The sequence below is a fragment of the Geospiza fortis genome, unplaced genomic scaffold, assembly GCF_000277835.1.
Source record: "Geospiza fortis unplaced genomic scaffold, GeoFor_1.0 scaffold23, whole genome shotgun sequence".
NCBI classification, from domain to species: domain Eukaryota; kingdom Metazoa; phylum Chordata; class Aves; order Passeriformes; family Thraupidae; genus Geospiza; species Geospiza fortis.
Window position 1 is genome coordinate 12,275,837 of NW_005054303.1, and position 6,950 is coordinate 12,282,786.

Sequence of the window (6,950 nt, forward strand, 5' to 3'; positions counted from 1 at the left end):
TCTGGGCTAAGTTACTACCTGGAATGCTGTCTGCCCTCTCTGTTCAAGGACAGCACAGGGATGCTGTGCAGTCTCTGCCTGGTGAAAATGTGCTCTCACTGGAGTGTGAATATTCCTCCTCTCAAATTCTGTAAAATCCTCCTGAGTACCTCTGTTATAGGGGTCCTATAAAGACATAATATACTATACTTATTGTTGTTGCTCTTGAAATACTTTAGGTGTAAAAATTGGAGTAATTTAGATAATATATGACTAAAGTCTAAGCGTGATATTTGCATGATCTGTTTTCATCCCCAGATCTCACCCATTTATATCTTTCTGTGCTATAATTACATATTTACAGCACTATGCTTATGTTTTAAATATAATGTTTTATGTAAAATGACTGCTTAGATATGTTTTGCAAAAATCAGGGGCCCTAGTTGAATCCACAGCCCATGGCTCCCTCCTGAACATATTATCCCTGGGTTAGGAATGATCAGAGTTTCCTGCTAATCACATCACCGTCTTTATAGTCCATTGGAAATCTCCTCTTAAATTACGTTAATCAATCACAGTTAACACGAGTTCTGAAATGCAAGCTGCAGCTTAAAAGTGGCTTAATTTAATGGATGGGCTTTTCAGAGTTATTGATAATAGGAGCCTGAGAGTTAGAGATGTGCCAGGGTTTCATAACAAAATCCATCCATGCCGGGCTGGTTTAATCAAGAAAGCTGCTTGCATAATGTGAAGAGCACTCGCTCTCCCCCGAATATGTGACTGTTGAGGAAACAGATGGTGATGCTAACCCAAAAGAATCAGGCTATAAATACATTCAGGATAACAATATAAATGGAGATAATTATTCAAAGTCTAAGGAGACAGTGGGACAATTAAGCCAGCTCGTAAGCAGAATGTCCAGCAGAGTGAAAAGCAGGATTTCCATAACATAATAAGAAATTATTCCCTGAGTGCAGCCAGTTCATGAAATTCTTGGGAGTGGTGCTACCTCTGACAGGCAAGGAGGAGGTCACATAAGGACATGAAAATACAAGAAATTAACAGTAGCCCACTGAAATCAGTGAAAACTCTTATATCATAAAATCATAGACTGGTCTGGGTTGGAAGGGAGCTTAAAACTCTTGTAGTTCCACTGCCTGCCATGGGCAGGGGCGTCTTCCACTATCCCAGGTTGCTCCAAGCTCCATCCAGCCTGGCCTGGAACACTTCCAGGGATCCAGGGGCAGCCACAGCTCCTGTGGGCACCTGTGCCAGGGCCTCCCACCCTCATAGCCACGAATTTCTTCCTAATAACCAACCTAAACCTACTCCCTTTCAGTCTGAAGCCATTCCTCCTTGTCCCATCAGTCCATGACCTTGTAAGAAGTCCCTCTCCAACTTTCTCTCAGCTACCTTGAAGCAGTGGAAGGCCACAATTAGGTCACCCCAAAGCCTTCTCCTTTCTCTTCTGGCTGAACAATCCCAATTATCTCAGCCCTTCCTCGCAGCAGAGCTGCTCCATCCCTCTGCTCATCTCGGTGGCCTCCTCTAGTCTCGCTCCAACAAAACCGAATTTGTAGGACAGTTCCTTTTGCCTAACGCGGTCCTTTTTCTCTCCCCTTTTTGGTGATTCTGTTGGTATTCAAGCCTCTGGCAGAAGAAAAGCCCCTTTCGGATGTCCTGCGGACTCGGCATTGTCACAGCGAGCGCAGCGCTGCGCGCTCCTCCGCGCTGCCGCCTCGAGGTGGCAGCTGCACAACCCGCCCGGAGGGTTTAAAAGGGAATATTTCTCATAAAGAAAACCACTTTTCTGTGCTCGCCCCGAAACGGGCAGCTCTCAGCTGAATTAATCCCCGCGGAGCACTCGGGAACATTGCAAACATAAAGGAATGTGTCCTGCAGCACAAACGCTGCGTGGCTCCGGCACGGAGCAGCACGCCCAGCTAATACTCTGCTCCCTGAAAGCCGAAATGCCTGCCCGGACCCCTGCAGGGATTCGGATTTCAGCTGGACCCAGGCAGATCTCAGCAGCAGAGCATTATTATTTTTAATTGGTCATAAAATAAGCACTCTTTTGTGTCCCTGCATTGGCTGGCTTAGTCTGTGTACTTGCTTTTAGGTCTCCCTAATCTCTACAGGCTGAGGTACAGACCCATTCCCTCCTCACAAAATCAGGGAATTGCATACTTTGGGCCAGCTTTAGACCTTCTGGAGATCACAGAGTGCTTCCCACCCCTTCCCAGCTCAGGGATTCAGGGGGATCCACGTATCAGCTCTCTGAAGGAAGAAAAAGGATGAAAGCCCCCTGCTTGGGGTTCTGCTAACAGCTGGATCTGGCTCCTGCTGTAGGATTTTGGCTTAATTAATTTCAATGTTTCCAAAACAAAAATGTGTATTCTCTGCCCTTAACCATCCTCAAGGAGAAAAATGAAAACACTGGTGGTTTCTGGTGCATTGCTGTTTCACTCTTAAACACAGTGGCATCCCAATTCCATGTGTTATCCATGGGAAAGACCCCAAAGGTCTCTGTAGTGGGAGCTTTTAGCCCCTCTTTGCTATTTTAGAATGGGTAGGGATGGACTGGCAGTACTGACACTGCAATTCTTTAAAACCTGTGGATTTGGGGATTTAGTTTAACCTCAAGTTTTGAAAAGCAAAAGAAAGCTGCAGTTTCTAAAGTCCCTCTGGGTATTATGTGTGTGAACAACCATATTTCAAGTTGGACTCAATGATCCTGGAGATCTGTGTTTGATTCTCTCTTTCTGTGAATCTGTGAGGCTGAGGGTTTAATGTCAGAGCAGGGCTTAGGGGCAGCCTGCTTTGGGGTGGTGGGTCCAGTCCTTTTTTTTTTTTTATTGTCAGCCTGATTTTGTAGTGGAATTTGTAGGATGTGGGGGGGGGAAATATCCAAGGGAACTGACAGATTGTTCATGTTTTAGCTGAGACTCCAATATGCATGTGGAGGGCTTCCTCAGCACTTTATCTCTGGGGAAATTGTAATATGTGGTGCACCTTGGCATTACAACATTGATTTTGTTGAAGGAAATGAAGAGGAGCGAGGGCTGTGCTGTGATTCCGTTATGGATGTGAGCACTGGTCCTCCTGGGCTGCGTTCCCAGAGCACCTGCAGCGGATTCCAGCAACCTTGGGCCAGTCAGCAGGAGCCTGGTTCCACTCTGAAGAGTGAGTGTGTAAAAATGGCATTTCCTACTCAGCAGATCTGGGCTCTGTGTGCTCTCCAAGTCACATCTGCTGACTTTGGTGACAAAAATAAGTTCTTACGGCTTTCCTGCTCTGTGAGCACTTCAGGAACACGAGGGCTGGGAAGCAGAAGCTGGATCCTGTGCCTGCTTGTAGGATTGGTTACTGTAAATCCCAGCCAGCAGTGGGGCTGCACTGGCACCACTTGGCCTTGCCCAGCTTTCCTGTTAGTGCCAGCGGTGAGATACATGGAAGAAAGGAATCCAAGCAGATTTTTCTGACTGAGTTTCAATTGCAGTTGACATTTATCAGGTTTGCAGTTGGAGGAAGAAGAAATCTGTTCATCCATAACATGGTTACATCCAAAATAATTCATTGGTCACAAAACTTTTTCAAAGTGGAGTTGTTTTAAACAAGCTTCCCTCTCAGTGGCAGGGGAGGCTGTTCTGACTCTCCCTGAGTTACTCATGGCTACTCCATTCCAGTGACTGCTGTTTAGTAGTAAGAGAGGCCCTCCTTAAAACAGATGCTACCAGCTGGTGCAAAGGTGAGTCTTGTGATGGAGATGTGCACTGATTTGTGTGCTGGATGTCCCCAATATTCAATTTGGGAAAGTCATTCAGCAGCAAAATTAACGGCAACTATTTTAAAATTGCCTTTACCTTCTGTGGCATGTCCTGACATACTTAGGAGAGCTGATACATCTCCTCACAGGTGCCAGGAGTAGCAGCATAAGGTGCAGCACTCTGCTGTCAGGACAGTGATTTTTTAGTTCATTTTATACAGGCAAAATATATCTTCATATAAATTTTTATGTGACCTAGTCTCTTAATTAGGACGTGCTGTTGGTACTTTTTGGGTTCTGCAATAAGGCAGTGACAGGAATATCACCTGTGAAAGAAATCTGATGTATCATTACTTTGTGCAACAGAGCCAGCTGCTATAATCATACACAGATTTTACAAGAGGCTCTTACAAAAATTAGGTATTGTTATTTTACAGAAGAAGTGGAGGCTGAGAGCAGTGAAATTCAGTTTGAAAATCCTCTAAAAAGGCAGAGCTGGGAATGGGACAGGAGTCCCGCTCTTTCCCAGCTACGCTACCTGCATGGAAGAATGAGCCTGCTTACATCCAAATTTAGTCTCTGACTTCACCTCAGGTGAGAAGTTCTGAAGGACAAGACCAATAGAGGATTGTACTGAAATGTCTCAACCCAGAGCAAGGGTGAGAGGGGAGAGGAGTGGATGTTTCTTAACTTGCTGTGGAAGTGGGGCCTGTTTTGCTTGGTTACAAAGCAAATGCTGCATGGCATACTGATCTGCGTTAAAAATCAGTATTTCCAACTAACAAACCATAGAAAGGAATAACAAAAGAGTGCTCTCTGATGATTTCTGATTTCTGCCTCTTTCATCATGCCTCTTTCTTACAGTCTGCAGATATTTTTGTTGATAACGCAGAAGCCTCTGATTTTGGCAGGTTATGCGGGGAAGAGAAACTTGCAGCGTACAGGGAATGTGCAATTTTAGGCAGGGAAAAAACCACAGATAACCAGCTATTTCGGTTCCAGTGCTTAGGAGTGAAATATTTAACCTTGAGAGGACACAGTGCCACTCTGGGTTGGGAGTCGATGGCAAGGGGGAAGTGAAAACCTCTCCAGTCTATTAAGTGCTCTGCATCCTTGGAGAACACTAAATCATCCCTTCCACATGCTTTACATTTTAAGTAACTTCCCCAATAATTGTAAAGGTTAGATAGAAATGAGACTGAAAACAGCCATAGAATCACAGAGTGGTTTGTGTTGGAAGGAACCTTAAAGATCATTTCATTCCCACCCCCTGCCATGGGCAGGGATACCTTCCACTGGAAGATGCCTTGTTCTGAATCCCAGCTCAGCTCTTAGGGGGGAATTATGCTGCTGCTGAAGCCCAGCCCCTGGACTCATCCCTGAGGCTCTGATTTCTGCTGGAGTGGTCCCTGTTTTCCTGCCCCTTTACCCCTAAACAGCTTGGGAATCAATCCCAGAGCCACCACAAGGTGCAGCGCTGCTCTTGAGAATTGATTTTGGTCTCCTGGAAGATCTGACCACCCCATTAACTTGGGAGGTGGCACCTCCTGCATGGCTGAGCCACCCCCTCCTCTCAGCCAGAGCCCTTGGCCAAAATGGATTGGCCAGGACAGAAGTTGAACTTGGGAAGGGTTTTGAGTCCCTAATCTGGCAGTTAATGGTGTTTAAAACACGTGAAAAATGCAGCTCTTACCTCTTCCTTCCCTCACACCCCATCTCCCCTAGAGGAGAGAGGAAACATCCTTTCTTTTCACATATTTGTATTTTTATTTATGAAGATGCCACAACAGTAGGAATATTGATTAATGAATAATTTCCCTGGATTTTATAGTTCAGAGAGACAAAGCCAAAAGGGACTTTCCCCATTGTTTTAAGTGACCATTTCCTCTCCCAAGCCTAACTCTGAAGTTCTTTCTGATGCCTTTTGTCACTTGCTGTCTTTATTGCTGACACAGGCACTTTGACACTTTGTTTTCAACTCATGCAAGGGTTAGCAATATTTCCCTGGAAAAAAACTGCCCTAACTTGCAACAAATCTGTCTTTTGAAAGTTTTAATATTGAACACACAGTGCTACAACCAAATGAATTGGGTTGGATCCAGTTTGCTTGGAATCCAGTAGAAAACACACTGTTTCTGTAAAATTTGACAGGTAAAACTTTGGGATGTGTTTAGAGACACAAAGAAAGCAAACCACTAATGTAAATGTTATTACCAGTAGCATAGTGAACAGAAAAAATTCATGAACAATTTGTTGATAAGGAATATCTCATTTTCTTCCACCAGTTCTGTTGTTTATTTAAAGAGCTGAATTACCTGTGACAGCAGGTTGCATCTCCCTTTGTGTAGGAAAAAAAAAAAAGTTTGTTTTGTAGTTTGTTATCCTAACTGGAAGATTCCCTGATTTCCTTCATGTGGTAGAGCATGTTCACTAGGAAGTCAAGATTTTAACTCACCTGTCCCACACCTTCCCTCTGGTCCTTCTTAGCAATTCCACCCCCCAAAATCCCCCCACCCCAGTCATTGCCTCCTGTGAGAGATCATTATTTCTGGTCTCTCCTCACCTGTCCCTGCCCAGCTCAAACTCCTTGCACCTGCTGCAGCCCTGCCTGGCAGGGTGTATAAAACCCTCTGTGAGCAGCAGGGAGCCTGTGCTGCCCTTGGCACTGGGGTTAGGGGAGCAAGAGGAGGCTGAACTGCTCTCATCTTTGGGCTTTGGAGTCAAGGTATGGGCTTCTGAGTTGCTCTTTGGCAAAGTGATTTGATGGGTGAGCCAGGACCTGATGGTCTAAAGGTTTTCTTCTCTTGTTATTGGGAAAAAATAGGTGGCAGGAGGAAAGCACAAGTAAAGCTGTTTACCCTTTACTGTACTAGCCAAATAGGTGCTTAAAACAAAGCAACAAAAAAGGGAAATTGACTAAAGCTCTTTTAATTCGGATGTTGTTATTTAAGAAGTTGTTCTCCTTTGCAGAGGGTGTATTAGGGGAAGGTGACCTCTGCAGCTGAAAACACTGGAGGACAATCTGTAATAGATGGAAAACTACTCAAGGGTGCCTTGGGCCTTGTTTTTACAGCTCCTTGTGAGCAAAGAGCGGCATCTCCTGGGGTCAGCCGCTGAGGCAGAGCTGGGTGGGGGGCCCCAGCCCTTTGGATGCTCCAACTTCCCTTTGCAGAAGCAGCAAACCCCAAAGGCGGCTGCGGGCGGC